At 33.5% G+C, this 18,878-nt stretch overlaps 1 pseudogene; it reads left to right on the forward strand.

The window, feature by feature from the left end:
- Positions 1 to 5,764: 5,764 nt before the first annotated feature.
- On the forward strand, positions 5,765 to 16,966 carry LOC124989231 (trifunctional enzyme subunit alpha, mitochondrial-like; annotated as a pseudogene).
- Positions 16,967 to 18,878: the final 1,912 nt, after the last annotated feature.

Below are 18,878 nucleotides of genomic sequence, written 5' to 3' on the forward strand. Positions count from 1 at the left end.
GTTTTGTCTTTGCCCTAAATTGGGTGCTATATAGATGGAAGAAAAAAATGTACTAATAAAAAGAAAATCTGCACTCTGTGGGTTCTATACTGTTCTAGTCGTTTTTTACATTTTACAAAAATAAATTGCAAAGTTTTAATGGCAGATAATATTGGTCACGTGTGGAGTCCCCAAGACCTGCAGTGTTTATGGATATGGATATGAAGCACTGCATCACTGATTATGAAAGGAACTTAGAAAACCATTACAGTCAAGTTTCAGTTTTGAGCTTTGTGGAGTACACAGGGGTGTTCCATTCAATAATGGGATGACTTGTACAATAATAAGGAAACCATTTCAACCAAAATCATTCAGCAGTTCATTATGTGATAAAATGTAAATCCAGAAGTGTCATAAGTAAGGTGCCTTCAGAGTGCTGTGCTATGGAATCACAGAAATTAGAAAAGCCCTGTGAGGTCATTCACTTCATCTGTCCCTGGTATCAAAGTGTTCTCAGCAAAATATTTTCAAATATAGAGTCCATGCTCCCATCATGAGATTCTATTATTTCTCCTATTGAATTATTTTTTTCCACTATGATGAATTGTTTTCTAACCTGACAATTGTTTCATTTAAATGCTATTGGTCTTTTTGCAACAAATAAATAACTGCCTGTCCACAATATTGTTATACTCTTCTTATATTCTCTTTAAAACTAATCTTACACACTTTTTTAAATTATAAGATTAATAGAGTACTTTTTGGCCAATAACATTTACATTTTAGAAACAAACTAGTATTGCCTGATAGTCCCTTGGGGAACCCAGAAATCCCAGACACAGTCAATTCCAATCTACCAACAATTTAAAAGGTATGCTATTTGGTCAATTTCCAAGCTGTTTCCACTTTCAGCAACCAGAATTATTAGTATCATTTGTCTGACCCCAAATACAAACACAAAATTTTGGAAAACTTAAAAGTAGATTTTTATTAGGAAAATTTGAGCACCCCGTCATCCTTATCCAAGTCATTCAGTTTACATATGAGAAAATAATTGAATCCCAGAAAGTAATTTGTCTACATGACCATATGACAATTAATTTACAATTAGAAGTGTGTAACATTAAGTCTAAAAGACCTAGTTTCACATCCTCCCTCTGCAGCTAATTAATTCTGTTACTTTTGGTAAACCATTAGCCTTCTGAGCCTCAGTTACTTGTATATAAAATGGAAAGAACAATACTTGGCACACAAGTTTGTTACAGGAATCAAATGTGAAACACTATTAACACAATGCCTGGTACAGAGCAACTGTTCAATAAATGATACCAGTTAGTCCCAAAACACAGCTTATAAACCATTGTTTAAGAGTACCTAGCACATTTATTAATGCCATCTATCATTTCTCCTTCACTTATCTAAGTATTATACATCAGTACTCATACTAAGGGCAGAAATAAGCTTTTGTCTAAAACTAAGTACAAGGTATTCATTCATCTATTGTAACTAAAATGTTTAAAAAGGTATGACATTGCACTATGAAAAATTTAGCCTCGTTTAGAGGTAAGAGAGGTAAGAGAGATATAATAAGTTGGTAACATTGCAAAGTACCTAATTTTTTATCAGTGTCCTAACATATATTGATAATAAAATGTTTAAATACTTTTTAGCATAAATTAAAACTAAAATATAGTCTATATATGTATTTCTGGGTTTTTTAAAAAATCATTTTTTCATATTATAAAAATAATACATGTGATGAAGAAAATTTTCCAGTGCAAAAAAGAGAAAAAAATTCATTAATAATTTTACTATCCAAAAATAATTACTTTTAAAATTATGACAAAAATCCTTAAAATATTTTAAATATATATTTTCCAATTATGTAATGTGATATTGAGTTCATCATATATGAAATAGATTATATACTGTTTTATATTCTGTCTTTTTTTCCAGTTATAAATGCTGAGCATTTATCCATTGTATATTCTTTTATTTGTATTCTTTTATTTATTTTTTATTTGTTCTTTTTAGATATACATGATAGCAGAGTGTATTCTGACATATTATACATACATGAAATACATCTTATTCTAATTAAGATCCCATCTTGAAAAGATGCTTTTAAGTATCATGTCATAGGGATGAGTCAATATTTTATTTAATGCCTATTCTACTGTAAAACATTTATGCTGTTCTCATAGCACTGTAATAAGCATTTGGTTCTATAAATTCTTTTCAGTTAGAATTTTCTATCAACCATTAAAGTAAACACACCTTGAAGCCACAGCTCTTGTCCAATCTATATTTGATTTCATTTGCTGCCAGTATGGTGTGACTATTCAAACAGAACTACTCTAAGGGTCTGGGGTTGTAGCTCAGTGGTAGAGCATTTCCTAGCACATGTGAGACACTGGGTTGGATCCTCAGCACCACATAACAATTAATAAAGGTATACATGTAAAAAAAATTACTCTGAGAAATATGATCCTATTAATTAACATTCAATAAAAGCATTTTCCTTTATAGACACTAGGAAACTAATTCACAATCTGTGATTCACACTACTCCAATTTCCTTATATTTCCATAAGTTTTAAAAGAAAATTTAAAAATTACTTCTAAATATAGCCTCCTCTGCCTGAAAGATTCCTTCATAAACCATGGATCTTCTTAAATAGCAATACATTCCACATACATCCATAAATTCACCTATTTTGCTAGCCACTATAATGCCTAGATGTCTCTAAAATGAGTTAGGGTTAATAACCAGAAAAACAATTCTATTTCTTATATAGCAAAAATGCCCACATATTTTAAATGCCATCTTTTAAAAATCCAAAGCAACATAGGTATTTCATATTCAAAGAACAAATTTGAAGGATTTAAATTTGTAATCATGATAGAGAAAATTGGATTAATAATTAAAATAATTTGGGATCTGACATATGCTACCTGCATGGTACTTAAAAACTTCCTGTATAAAGATTGATTTAAGAATAATTTTGAAGTCAAGCCATTACAATAACAAAGAGGAAAGCACCAAATTATATCAAGCTAAAAGAAAAAGAACAACCAGAAAGCTGACCATTTCAAAAATGATCTTAACTGTCCTTGGTGGGAAAAGTGGGAAAAATATACTTTTGGAAAAAAAAAATATAGAAAGCTTTTCTTTAAAAAAAAAAGAAAGAAACTTAAATATGTGCTTACACATGTTAAACACATTATAAATTATTTTCTTTATTCATACCTTTTAACTCCTACTAGTCTGATCTTCCAAAGTAAAAAGTGCTCTATTGGCAACAAAAGAGTTTTATTTTTAATTCTGCTTATTTATTCTCTATGCAAAATATTTATAAGGCATAGCACTAGTTATAATGGAAGACATTAGTACATTCTGGAAATCCATTAATCTTTTATCCAATCTCTTAAGATGGATTTATTTGTACAAAAGCCTCTCATCAAAAGTGAACTTTAAGAAGACCTATTTAACTATGGTTATATAGAGCTTATTTGGAAATTTGTAAAAGTAAGTTTATATTCACACTTCCAGTAGAATCAGCTACCAGGGTCAGTAACACAATTAAATAGTCAGATCAGGACCATTTTATGCCTTGCACAAGACTGTACCTACTACCACACAGCGCCACCTGGCAGCAAAATTAAAAACTGAGTCACTATGGCCTCCTGAGAATAGTCACTAATTGGTACTGTACTCTGTTCTCCTGAATGACCTCAACTGATGCTGAACTCATTTACCTCATTAAAAATGGACACATTCACATCCCAACTTTGAAAAGCCTTGGTTTTTCTCACTTTGTTTTTGTTATTTCTACTTTTTAAGTATCTTAATTTAGAGCATGCATTTTCAAAAGACATCTTCACTGTAGCCGATGACAACTGATAATGATGAATGCTATCTACATTTTTCAAAAATAATTTGTCATCAGTTTTCATGGAGATCATCACAAGTTAATTTACAACAGTGACATGAAAAAAAACAGTGTTCAGTGGAGTACAGCTCTTTGTCTCCTTGAAAAAGGAATAAGGACAGAAATAATAACTTCTCATATCCACCTGTTTGATTACTACTTTTATTTATAAGTTTACCCACATATAAAAACATGTCTTTATGTCCTGTTTATATATCTAAACACACAATTTGCACATATTAATATGAAATGAATCTTATTCAATCTTTTGGCCTTTCTCTTCACAATGAGTTTCTTAAACCTGGATACATATAACAACTAGAGACACACAAAATAAAAACCTAAATAGTAACTATTTCCACAACCTGATCAGAGATAGTTTTTTCCTTTAACTGAAAAGGAAAGTTTTATTATCCACTGTTCCTTAGACCTAAACAATTATCTTTTTTCATTCCATTTCTTCATAACTGCACAAATAAAAAAGAGGGAGAAAAACTGATTGTCTGCTGATTTTCAGTACCACTGAGATCCCAAAAATAATACCATGAACACAATGAGAAAATTACAAAGCTAGGTTCATATTCATGTTTAGCTTACTAGATGGTTCTGATTGAAAAAGTTAGTAACCCTGCCTGCATAACATTACAGCTTTCCTGACCACTAAACAAATAATATAATACAAATAATAATAATATCCCTAAATTATGGGGTGATTGTCACTTAAAAATAAAATGTATTAACTTTGTTTTCTGCTTTGTAGTCTTTCTCCTTAAGTCTTTCAAAAATAAAAATTTACATTAGAATCAAACAAAGTACAGCTTCAATATTAAAAGATTTCAAAAGTGTCCAGTAAAAATATTATAGGATTGAGCATATAGCACACATCTAATTATAGATTCAAAGAAAAACCTCTTTTTGCATTTTCCTTTAGGTCCTTTAGTACATGAAGGGCAGAAAAAATGTTATAAAAAGAACATACTTATTGGAAAATGGCTTAAATCACTTTTTGTTGATGCACTTCTCTTATTTCCTCAAAACTCAGGGTTGGAATTGCAGTCATCACAAGGACAAAAATGAAAATGAAAAGTGTATTTTTCCCAACCTTCCCCTCTGTATGTGTTGGAGTGTCTCCAGATCTAATGCTGAAGTTAAGCATTTCAATTCAAAATTGGGTTGATGGTAAAGGAGAGGTGTTGCAGGGAAGTGAAAAGATAGTTTTTCAGAAATACCTGTGACATCATTCTCACATTTAACCTAATTGAACAGCATACCACACCTGAAACTCAGCCTACGGAATTACCCTTAGGGACTCCTTTAAGCAGAAAGACTCCAGGTTTCCATTATTTGGATATACTCGGAAAGAACCTTTGCACTTTTCTGTAAGGGCTGTCTGTCAGTCTTTGCTGGATCATCATTGTTTAACACATACAGAAGTAGAAACAGATATATAGATATAAATAGAATACATGGAATTTGTAATGGATACCTCTTTGGCCTCACCTCATCTTTTTACTGCAACTTTTGCTGTGGCAGTCAGTTGCTCTCAGGTGTGTCCTAGAAAACCTTTACTAAAGGCCACAGTGTGTCTCTACCAAGAGCTGCTACATAATTTGTGGACTCCAGTAAAAAATAATAACACAAAATCTCTAGTTCATAAACAATTTTGAATTTCAAAATAGTAAGAGCACAGATTTTAAACCAAGTATTAGGACCTTCAAAATCTGTGCCCTGCTTGAGTGCATAGGTCAACATCCATGAAGACAACTCTTTTCTCTTGATTTCTGCACTCAAACTTCTCAACTGCAGCCCTAGGATGGCACCTTTTCAATGAAAGAAATGCACAAGCTAACGGATATGAAGGAACTCTTTAGCAGTGGAAATCAAGAAATCAGTAGGTAAATACTCCCTTCTCCCAACCCTTGGATGTACAATTCTGAACAGGGCTCCTCAGGGACACCCAACTTGTTAGCACATGTATAGACCATCATTCCCTCCTTGCTTGTTTTGCTCTTCTCAGTTACTTATTCCTATTCCTTAATATCACTACCCAAAATAAATGGTCAGCATGAAAGCCCTGTTCTTAGGATCTACTTTGGAAGAAGAGCTAGGCTAAATCAGAAGAAAGGAAAGGTTGGATGGATGAGGAAGAATATAAGAATACAGAACAGTGAAAAATTACAGCAATAGTTACAAGGAAATGGAAAATTTTTTGACGGAGAAGAATCAAAGAGAATCAAAATATAACTGGAAGATATTTTCTTCAAATGAGAAATGAATGGACACAACACTGACCAATCACAAAAATTGGCTTTGAATCTGTCGGACTTTACATGACTGTAGGGTGATCTCCTAGTGAAACTGTGTCAGTAGTGAGTTATATTTGATTCCAATGTCAGCAAACAAATCTAGGTAAAAGCACAGTGATGAATATAACAATAAATGCACAATTAAACAGTTATTGAATACAGAAATAGAGTTGGAGGAAATGTTCCCAAAAATTATCATAATGACATCCATTCTTCATTTTTACTACTTAAGCTCCTGCTGGCAACCTATTATGTTTTAAAATACTACCGTAAGAATTATAAATACAATAGATAGAAAAACAGGATCAACTAATTATTATACTGAATGATTTTAGTGTGAAGTGTTTCCAAAATCAATATTTAAAAATCTCAAGGTTATTATATTCCTTTTTTGCCATTATCCTATCTCTTCAAATGACATAATCTACTTGAGAAATTGAATAAAATCAAATTGTATTAGGAAACTAAAACATTAATACTATGGAACTGCCAAAGTAGTAAGCTTCCAAAGGTTTGCCATCTGACCCCCAGCCAAGAATTAGGAAAAGTTTTTATTTAAGTAACATTTACTGTAAAAGTCATGCAATCTTTCATCTCTACAGGAAATAGATAGCTATTTGGTTTTAAAGTGAGACCTTGAAAACAACTGTGCCTATAATCATCAAATTTGGCTGTATTAATCTGTCATGGTTGGTATTAAAGTCTACCTGAATATTTGGAGTAGACTTCCATCTGAACTTTATTACTCACAAGTCCATCCTCTTTAAAATTTTGCCTTTGGGATGACATGCACTTTCAGAGTTGCCAGTCTATTTTGACGGTAGAGCTGGCCAAATAAATCATGAAGAAGTGACATTGGCATGGATATAATGTACTCGATCTTCCTAACAGACAATATTTGTGATCTTCTAGAACTGGCTATTATGTAGGCATCTTGGGAACTAGGATTTGGGGTTGAAAAACAGATGTAAAAATAAGTGAGATTAGATAAAAGTGCTGTACTCCTGGAAAAAAAGAAGTGGCCAAATCAAAACAAGAAGTCTCAACTGTAAAGATCAAGAAGAAACCTACATTGAGAGTTGGCCTAAACTAGGACAAGTACTTGGGAAAACTTGCCCCAAAGACTGGAAAACTCAAAATATCATGGAACTCTGAGAAAACAGAAGATTTAAAAATGAGAGATCGTAAAACCTTCATTAAAAATATACCAAGAGGAATGATAAATTGGACATCAAATTTTAAAATATCAAAATGATAAATGTTATATACAATGCTGAAAATGGCAGAAAAAGAAAGGAAATAAAAATCCTGAAGTAGGCACTTTAAAATACCTTTGAAACTGCCAAAGTACTAAACCATCCTGAATTACATGCAAATATACCACTATATCTCAATTGTTCTATCCACTTGATTGAGCAATGGGAAGAGTGCTCCTAGTCCCAAAGGCAAAGACAATTTTTTTCAAATATTTAACTTACAATTTATAACTTAGAAAGTGCACGTAATCTAAGTCAAAAGAATGATTTTACAATATCCTCTGAAAGTAGATTTCTTAAGACACCTGCGGCAGAGTTTTTCAAGGAGTCACACGGGTTCAAAGGTTCAAATCTATCTACCATTAGCATAGCCACAAATCTTCTACAAGACTAAAGACAATCAACTAAACTGTTTATACCATTGTGAATTAATTCAGTATATAAATTCTTGCACAGAGGCATTAAACACACACGCAAACAAACAGTAAAAATCTCAAGTAGTTTAATCTTCATGAGCACATCACCAAATACACCATGTAATATTTCTTTATGTTCTTTAAGCCTCTGCTACTCAGAATGTAGTATGACATGAGCAACAGCAGCAAAGCTTTGGATCTTTTTAGAAAGCACATTCTTAGGATCAGAAGAAACCTACTAATTCAGAATCTGCATTTTATCAATACTCTCAGTTGGTTCATCTGCACATTCAGGTCTAAGAAGCATCACTCCAAACTAGCTAAAACATGGTTAAATGAAGTTTGAGCAAGCACTTAAGAATTGTCCAAAATTCATATATGAATGAATAAGCAATTTTCATAATGCAAAAAAAATTCATAATGCAAATTTTCCTTGAAAAGCTAAAATTCTGCTAAAAATCTTCTTTTCAAATGTTTAAAAATTCTTTTATCAAGATTCAACTACAAATAATAAATCATAGGGACCTGCAGCAATTATAGATGAGGTTGCTCAGCAAGTGCAATAATGTCTCATCTCAAAAGCCAAAAGATAGCATACCAAATTGTGTGAATCTGCAAAAGAGAAAATGCAGTTCAATCTTCTCAGACAATTGTCTCATTCAAAAGCAGCAGCATTTTTAGAAACTTAAGCTTTAAAATTCAGGGTGATTTGAATCTCTTTCTACATAATAAAATCATCCCCATTATTTACAGAAGTATACACCCTACATCCACCAGTGTCACTTTTAGCAAATTTCATAACTTTTTGAACTTCAGTTTTTTTATCACTACAAAGAAGAATCTGATTACCCATTTAGAAGAAACTGGAGTTAAATAAAGTAAATAAGGAATTCTAAGTACAATGCTAAACATATAATCAATAAACAGTGACTTCCTATAATATTTAGTAATATTTATATTTAATTGGATTTTTGTCAAATATACCTCTCAGTGATAATGTTTTAATTCTCAGGAAAACATATCTCACCTAGAGATAGTTAACAAATAGACACTTTGAATTAAAACAGATGACAGATAAGAAGAAAATGAATCCAAATAAATGTGCTGGTTAAAAAAAAATAAATTCTACCACTGGACACAGTCATTTATATATCCATTGTTACATATATAAGTGCATATGTAAGTATGCATATATAAGTGTTTGAGACTGTTATTATAATGAATTAATTCTAGGTGTTTGTCAAATTAATCTTTTTAAGTGTTTTTAATTGTCAATAGACACAATATCTTTTTACGTATTTATTTTTATGTACATGCAAGGGAAGTGCTCTACCACTGAGCTATAGGCCCAGTCCTTATTTAATCTTTTTATCATCTTTATTTTATATATGATGATACTGAGACACAGGTTTAACAACAGGAAGCCATTGTTATAGTGTCACATGGAACGCTTTTACTGCCCTAAAAATCCTCCAAGGTCTTTTCATCCCTTCCTCCCTCCCTGCCAGTTCCCAAAACTCAGGCAACCACTAATGATTTTGCTTTCTTGATAGATTTACCTATTCTAAAACGCTCTATATTTGGACTATTTTTTAATTGGTTCTTTTTATTTATTCATGACAGCAGAATATATTTTGACAATTATAAAAGCATGGAATATATCTTATTCTAATTGAGTCCCCAGTACCTCCCCTTTTCCTTGCCTTCTCCCAGCCCCTGCTCCCTTTCCTCTACTCTACTGATCTTTCTGCCATTTACCTATAGTTATTTTTTTTAATTAATTTCTCGTGTGTGTACACAATAGTGACATTCACTGTGGTATATTCATATATGTATGTATATATATATATATATATATATATATATATGTATATATATGTATATATGTCTCCAGATCCATCCATTTACTGGCAAATGTCCTAAAGCCATCCTTCTTTATGGCTGAGTAATGCTCCATTGTGTATATACACCACATTTTCTTTATCTGTTCATTTGTTGAAGGGCACCTAGGTTGACTCCATAGCTTACCTAATGTGAATTGTGATGCTATAAACATTGATGTGATTTCATCATTGTAGTACACTGATTTTAAATCATTTAGCTATATACCAAGGATAACTGGATCAAATGGTGGTTCTGTTCCAAATTTTCTAAGGAATCTCCATACTGCTTTTCAGGGTGGTTGTACCAATTTGCAGTAACACCTGCAATGTATGAGTGTACCTTTTCCCCAAAATCCTTACCAACATTTATTGTTTCTTGTATTTTTCAAAATTGCCATTCTGACTAGCATGAAATGGAATCTCAGTGTAGTTTTATGTGCACTAATTGCTAGAGATGTTGAACATATTTTCATTTATGTGGTTCTTCTTCTATGAAATGCCTGTTCAGTTCCTTTGCCCATTTATTGATTGGGTTTTTTGTTTATTTGTTTGTTTGTTTGTTGGTGTTAAAAGTTTTTTTTAGTTCTTCTTATATTCTGGAAATTAATGCCCTATCAGAAGAGCAGGTGGTAAAGATTTTCTCCCATTCTGTAGGCTATCTGTTCACATTCTTGAATGTTTCCTTTGCTGGGAAGAAGCTTTTTAGTTTGATACCATCCCATTTATTGATTTTTTATTTTACTTCTTGCACTTTAAGAGTCTTGTTAAGGAAGTCAATTCCTGAGCTGACATGTTGCAGAATCGGGCCTACATTTTCTTTTAGCAAATGCAGGGTTTCTGGTCTAATTTCTCAGTATTTGATCCACACTGAGTTGAGTTCAGTGCAGGATGAGAAACAAGGGTTAAATTTCATTCATTTAATGACTGCTTTTTCTATTTTTATGAAGAACATCATTGGAATTTTGATGGGAGTTGCATTGAATATGTATAGCCCTTTTGGTAGTATGGTTATTTTGACAATATTAATTCTGCCTATCTTAGATCATGAAAGATCTTTCCTTCTTCTAAGGTCTTCTTGGATTTCTGTCTTTAGTGTTCTATAGTTTTCATTGTAGAGATCTTTCACCACTTTGTTAGATTTATTCTTAAGTTTTGTTTTGAGGCTATAGTGAATAGAATAATATTCCTAATTTCTCTTTCCGTGAATTCATCATTGGAGTGTAGGAACATAATTGATTTATGGGTGTTGATTTTGTATCCTGCTTATTTGCCAAATTAATTTATGAGTCCTAGAAGTTTTCTGGTGAAGTTTTTTGGGTCTTCTTCTTTTCCTATTTGTATCCCTTTAATTTCGAAGACTATGTTTTCAGTTTTTCTCCATTTACAATGATATTGGTCTTCTTGTTGTGTTGTTGTACATAGCCTTTATAATGTTGAGGTATGTTCTTTCTCTCCCTAGTTTTTCTACTGTTGTCAAATGCTTTTTCTGTATCTATTGAAATAATCATGTGATTCTTTAAGTCTCTTTATGTGGTGAATTACATTTCTTGATTTCTGTATGTTCAACCAACCTTGCATCCCTGGGATAAAAACCAGTTGATAATGGTGAACTATATTTTAATGTGTTTTTGCATGCATTTTGCCAGTAATTTATTAAGACTTTTTCCATCTATATTCATCAAGGATCTTGGTCTTGGATCTTGATGTTTTCTATCCTTGATGTGTCCTTGTTTGATTTTGGTATCAGAGTGAAACTGGCTTTGTAGAATGCATTTGTAGAATGTGTTCCCTCCTTTTCTATTCCATGGAATTATTTGAGAAATATTGATATTAGTTCTTCCTTTAAGACCTGGTAGAACTCAGTTGAGAAACCATCCAGTCCTGGGATTTTCTTGGTTGGTAGACTTTTGACAGCTTCAATTTCATTACTTGAAATTGATTTGTTTTTCTATATCCCCCTGGTTCAATTTGGGTAGGTCATATTTCTCTTGGAATTAGACCATGTCTTCAAAATTTTCTATCTTATTAGGGTATACATTTTCAAAATAGCTTCTGATAATCCTCTGTATTTCAGTAGCATCTTTGGTAATATAGTTTTTTGTTCTCAGATTTTAATAATTTGAGTTTTTGCCTCTTTCTTTCGGTTAGGTTGGCTAAGGGTTTCTTATTGCAATTTCCCTTGATTTTTGGCTCTCGTTTTAATTATTTTCTGTCTTCTACTGATTTTGGTGTTTGTTTGTTTCCATTTTTTCCAGGGCATTGAGGTATTATGTTAGATTGTTTATTTGGTATCTATCTATTCATTTAATGTCTGAGCTCAATGCCATGAACTTGACTCTTAGGATCACCTTCATAGTGTCCCAGAGATGTTATTTTATATCACTATTCTCATTTACCTCTTATATTTTTCTGTTTCTCCCCTGATTTCTTCTGCTATCCATTCATCATTCAAAAGTGTATTATTTAGTCTCCTGGTATTAGACTAGTTTCTATTTTTTTATATCATTATTGATTTTTTTATTTCATTCCATACTAATCATAGAGAATGCAATGTATTATCTCTAATTTTTTTGAATTTACTAAGATTTCCTTTGTGGCCTAAAATAGTCTATTTTAGAAAATGTTCCATATGCTGCTGAAAAGAAAAATGAGATCAGTCATTGGTGGATGAAATATTCTATAGATGTCTGTTAAGTCCAAATTATTAACTATAATTTTTAGTTCTGTAGATTCTTTATTTAGTTTCAGTTTGGATGATCTATCCTTTGATGAAAGAGGCACATTAGTTACCCAGTATTATTGTGTTATGGTCTATTCGATTCTTAATATTGAGAAGGGTTTGTTTAATGTATGTTAGATGTTTCATTGTTTGGGGCATAAATATTTACAATTGTTATTTCTTGTGGTTGTATGATTCCCTTAAAAAGTATGAAGTGACCTCCTTCATCTCTTCTAATTAACTTTGGCTTGAAGTCTGATACACGAATAGTAACTCCTTCTTGTTTGTGAGATCCAAGTGATTTATATGGTTTTTCCCACCCTTTCACCTTCAGTCTGTGGATGTCTTTGTTTATGAGGTGAGTCTCTTGGATACAGCACATTGTTGGGTTTTCTACTCTGGTACCCTATCTTTCAGTCTCTCCAAGTCTTAGACTATTAATATCAAATCTTATAGCATTTATTTCATCAACCATCTCTCAATTCTGTTTTTCCTTCATTGCCTCCTTTCTGTGAAGTGAGGAGATTAAACATGCTGCCTAGCTCACTTCAACCATCTTCTTAAGGTCAACCCTAAATATCTAGCTGTAACATTTTAAATGGTATTACATGATTTAATCTACATTTCTAGGAGCTTAAAAACTTAAGTAAACCAAAAACTTCAGTGGTATATTTTCATTAAGAAGATGGGAATTACTTAGCATCTTTTATTGAGGCTATTCATTTTAAACAAGAAAATTCAGAAGAAAACCTAGTTTCCAAGTGCTTAAGGTTACTACAGGCTCTTACAGAATGTTATGGAATATTAATCTCTTGAGATTTTTTAAATGAACACAGGGAATTATATGTTTAATTCCTGAAATTGTGGGAGGAAGGAATTACACCTGACAATCCCAACCAATTCTGTTCTTATTCCTCATATGACCAATACAGTGTTGACAACACTGATGCTATACTTTTGTAAATGCTAGTTACAAAAAATAAAATTAAAAATAAAAATGGATCTTTTAAAAAGCTGTGTTGAGCGAAATAGAGAGAACAATGGTTACCAGAGGCTGGGGGTGGGGTAAGGAAAACAATATATGAGAAAAGGTTGTACAAAGTCATAGTCAGATAGGAGAAATAAGTTCTTGTGTTCTATTACACAGAAGTGTGCTTATAGTGAGTCATATCATGTTGTATAATTCAAAAAGGTTAAAAAAGAGGATCTTGAATGTTTTCACCACAAAGAAATGAAAAATGTTTGAGATGATAGCCTAAATATCTTGAGTTGATAAACACAATGTATAAATATACTGAAACATCATACTGTACCCTATAAAGATGCAATTATTATCTGTCCATAAAATTGGAAATACTAAAAAAATCTCTAATGATCTCCTTCAAGCTATTTTTATCTATTTTTAAGGGGTTTAAATACTATCAGAAAAGATCACACTAATTGCTTTCCTAAATTCAAGCAGGACCCTGAGAAAGTTAATTTCTTTTGCTTATTACACAAATAATTATTGAAGTTTCAGTGAGTTCCAGGCACTGTTTTAGGTGCAAAGCAGCAAATGAGAAAGATGTAAAGGTCAGATCTGCCTTTACAGAGCTTATGTTTAAGGGATAATAGAAAAAACATGCTAAAATAAACATTAAGGTTTTGTCCTTTATTCAAATACTAATCAGTGCTGAGGAAAAAATACAACAGAGTAAGGAGCTAAAGAGTTACCGGGGCAACAATGAAAGTGAGTAGACTAGGAAGAGGCAACGACAGTTAGTATATAATTGATGAGACAAAAGTCAGAATAAAAAGAATGTCAAGTGACAAAACCATTAGACTATAACATTCAAGTATATAAAAAGGCCCATGTAGTTAGAACTTAGTGTGCAAATAAGAAAGTGGGAGGAGGGGTCAGATTTAGACAGGTTGTCTATACAATGGGATTTGTAGACTTTTAGAAGGAATTTGGATTTTATTCAGAATTTAATGTAAGGTTATGACTGATATATAAGCAAAGATTAAATGTGATCTGATCATTTAAAAATATATGGCTTCACTAATTAATGCTAATATATTTAATGATAAAATAATGCCAACTATTTATAATCTTTCAGACCTATTCTATTACTTATTCTATTACCTATTCTGTTTTTCCCAACCTATTCTATTACCCTGGTACCAGAATTGAAGATATCTCTATTCCTCATAAACATAGACAAAAATCCTTAATATTAGCAAGGTATATTTAGTAGCATCTTACCAGCAGCACGAAGCACACAAATGTTGTCTCAAATGCCAGTAACATATAAAAAGCATTATACTGTTGATTATTCTACATAATACTTAATGACCAAATGGGTTGATCCCAGGAATACAAGGTTGATTTAGTATATGAAAATCAATTATGTAATCATATGCTATGTTGGTAAAATAGAGAACAGAAATACATTAATTGATGGAGGAAAGTATTTGGCAAATTCTAGCAACCAATCATAATTATTAAAATTCAGAAATAGAAGAAAAGAGAAGCACACCCCCCCCCCCCCATTTTCATCTTCTCTAGCTCAAAGTAGTGGCCTTCTGGGCAATTGTCAGTCTCAACTTCTATATTACCTGAAGGAACCCTCTGTTCCAAGGGTTATATTTGCCTCACCTTTACAGCGTATTTTGCTTTGTGGACCAGGGCCATATTAACCATTGAGTCAAAGGGGATGTGACAGTTGCTCAATTAATTCACCCAATTTCAAGGTAAATATACTGAATAAAGAACCACTATCAGAGTTTGCAGAAGTAATGAGCAAAATCTGGACTACTGACTAAATCAGAAGTGTCATCCATATTTTATCAGAGCCCGGTTGCTTTGTTTATAGATGCTGAAATCAACATCATCTTAGCAGTCTGCAAGACTTCTCAGGAAGCAACATAAATACACAGGGAGGACAGAGAATACTTGAGAAACTTGGGACTAGAGATATGGCTCAATGATAGATTGCTTGCCTGGCATACATGATGCCCTGGGTTTGATCCCTATACTATGATAGATAGATAGAGAGAGAGAGAGAGAGAGAGAGAGAGAGTTACAAAGTCCACAAAACTTCCTGTGGTGGCCATCAGTGAACTGTGCTTAGGAGGAAGTCTTGAGCTTGCCTTTTTATGGCACTACAGAACAGTAAGAGAGAAAAACAATATTTAGGTGTCCTGAAGTATTATTAGGTTTCTTACCAGCAGCAAGAGGTACACAAATGTTGCCCAAAATGCCAGACGCACCCACTGCTTTTGACATGATGCCCATTGTTAGAAACATCAGTACAAAGAAAATGGAACTGGTTGACCAATTGGTGGAAACCCCAAGACCAAGATGAAAACTTCCAGAGTTATAGACAGATTATCATAAAAAGCTGCAGTTACTTTTTCCAAAGGAGTAGCTGATAAGATCTCCCCAAAGACAGAAGATATTGATGAAAAAAAAATTGACATCATATGCCATGAATATTTCGTTTGTCAGGAAACAGATTTATAAAAATGTGGAAGTTTAAAAGTGTGAAAGCTGAAAATAAAGTTTGTAGTAAAGTCTGGAACAAAACAAGGGAGAGATGCTGGTTATCTCAATTCTCAAATTTGGAGAGCTTGCAATGATCAAAAATCAAAGATCTATATAGGACATTATCATAGTCAGGTCTTAGATTTCTGTAGAGAAATATTAAGAACCTAGTTACTCTTGGTGGAGGGCTGATAGGAAGTGGCATCACCTGAATTTACAGGGCTAAAGGACTGAATACTATACTTAAAAGATGCTGCAGGCTGGAATGAGCCAAAAACAGCAAGTATTCAAAAGATTAAATAATAAAATGAATAAGGAAGTTCTAACATCATTTGAAAGAAATTCCATCTTCAGCAACTTGGTTAGGCAACTTAATTACCAGGGTTTTGAAAAAGTCAACATGTTGGTTGAAGCTGTTTTTGAGGACCTTAGTTTTAAGCACAGGGTAATAAAGGAAGTAACAGTAGGAATCCCAGATCACTGCTTTTCCAATCAAATTGCTTTTGTTGGCAAAAGGCCTGAGAAAGTGACTGGCATGTGTTATTTCTCTCCCATGGACAAGACAGAGCTGTTTGAAGTCATAACTGAAAAAACATCCAAGGACACAAGTGCTTCAGGTGTAACAGGGGAAGATCATCACTATGGTTAAGGTTGGACCTGGTTTCTGTACCATCAGGTGTCTTGCACCCATGATGTCTGAAGTCATATGAATCCTCCAGAAAAAAAGTTGACACTAAAAAGTTAGATTCCCTGAAATTAGCTTTGGTTTTCCTATAGGAACTGCTACATTGGTGAATGAAGTTACTGTGGAGGTAGCAAAACATGTGACAGAATATCTAGGCAAAATCTATAGGGAGCATTTTGGAGGTGGAAGCCTAGAACTGCAGAAACAGATACTATTCAGGACCCTGAGAAGGGCTTTTACATTGATTAGGAGTGTTGTGATTTAGATGTGAGGTGTCCCCCAAAAGTTCATGTGTGAGACAATGCAAGAAAGTTCAGAGGAGAAATGATTGAGTTGTGAGAGTCTTAACTCAATCAGTGAATTAATCCCCTGATAGGGATTAACTGAGTGGTAACTGAAGTGGTAGGGTGTGGCTGGAGGAGGTGGGAATTGGGGAATGGCTTTGGGGTACATATTTTTATCTGTAAAGTAGAGACCTTTTCTCTCTCTCTCTGCTTCCTGATCACTGTGTGAGGTGCTTCCCTCTGCCACACACTCTGCCATGATATTCAGCCTCACCTCAAACCCCAAGGAATAGAGCCTGCTGTCAATGGATGGAGACCTCTGAAACCCTGAGATCCTGAATAAACTTTTTCTCCTGTACAGTTGTGCAAAAAAAAAAAAAAACTGACTAAAACAAGGATCATTCAAAGAATAAGGCTTTCAATTCAGACATAGTGAATATTTTAGTAAACCTGAGGCTTTCTCCTAAGGCTGAGGCTTTCTGTGACAAAGATATACATTGCCACCCAGTGAAAAGATTTGTAAATGAAAGTATCTTGGCTACATATACAGCAGGAGACACTGGAGTAGTCTTTAGAAGTGGATTTTTCCCTTGCCTTGGGGGCCCTTCTGCTTTGTGAATCTGTATGGTGTTAAAAAGGTAGTAGACAGGCTCAAAAAGTAGTAGGCTGCTAGGGAAAACAGTTCATCTCACATCGGTTGCTCATTGACCATGCTAACAACCCTAACAGGAAGTTCTACCATTCAACAAGCCCTAATAAGTTGCTCAATCAACATAATAACCTCATGTTTTAGTCAGCTTTTCATCACTGGGACAAAATATCTAAGAAAGTCAACTTGAAGAAAGATTTATTTTGGATCACTGTTTTAAAGGTTTCAGTCCATAGACAGTTGGGTCATTGCTTTAGGCTTAAGGCAAGGTAATAATATCAAGATAGAAGGGTGTGCTAACCTCATGGCAGCTAAGCACCAGAGAAAGAGAGGAAATGATCAGGGACAAGCCACTTCCAAGTAAGATCCCCAATAATGTACTTCCTCCAACCAGGCTCCACTTCCTACAATTTCTACTATCTCCCAATAATGCCATCAAATTATTCATCCATCAATGGATTATTGATGAGGTCAGAGCCCTTATAACCAATTGCTTCCTAGAAGACCCATCTCTGATCATTGTTTTATTGGGAACCAAGCCTTCAACACATGAGCATTTGGGGGACATTCCAGACCCAAACCATAACACCCTAGAAGCCAGTAATTGCTGGAATTCCAACCGTGCTATCTAAATTTATCAGCATAACCAAAGGAAGAAAAACAATGGCCTTGGGTTTGCCTTCTGCTATGATTCTCTCTTCCTTCTTTTGAAGTCTGACTGTGAATTAGAGTTTGTACTTCATGTTGGAAGGTAGGACACACTGGGCTCATTTTACAAGGCCCAAAGTGTCAGCTAAGAGCCATTTAGAGCCAACTTTGCTTCCTTTTCCAACTGAGAGGCCAGTGGTGGAAAGTGGAGGGAGTGGAAATTCTGCACTCAGACAAACCCATTTTAACAATACCAAACTATCAAAAGGAAAGAAGGGAGGGGAAGGGAAGGAAGGAAAATAATAAGAAGAAGGAAAAAAGGAAAAAAATGAGAAGAAAAGTAAAGGAAATGGAATTTTCTCAAACTGATAAAGGGCTACAAAAAATCAACAATTAACATCATACTTAGTGACCTACGAGTGAATGCTTCCCCTCTAAGGTTGGGAAGAAGGCAAACACTGCTATTCAATATCATACCTGAGATTCACTAATCAGTAAAATAAAGCAAAGAGTTAGAGTAACAGTGAGAGAAAAAGACAAATGGAAGCTACTTAAATTGAAAAGGAAGAAGTAAAACTGTTCTTTATTAACAGATT

This window comes from Sciurus carolinensis, chromosome 7 (genome assembly GCF_902686445.1).
Source record: "Sciurus carolinensis chromosome 7, mSciCar1.2, whole genome shotgun sequence".
Classification (NCBI taxonomy): domain Eukaryota; kingdom Metazoa; phylum Chordata; class Mammalia; order Rodentia; family Sciuridae; genus Sciurus; species Sciurus carolinensis.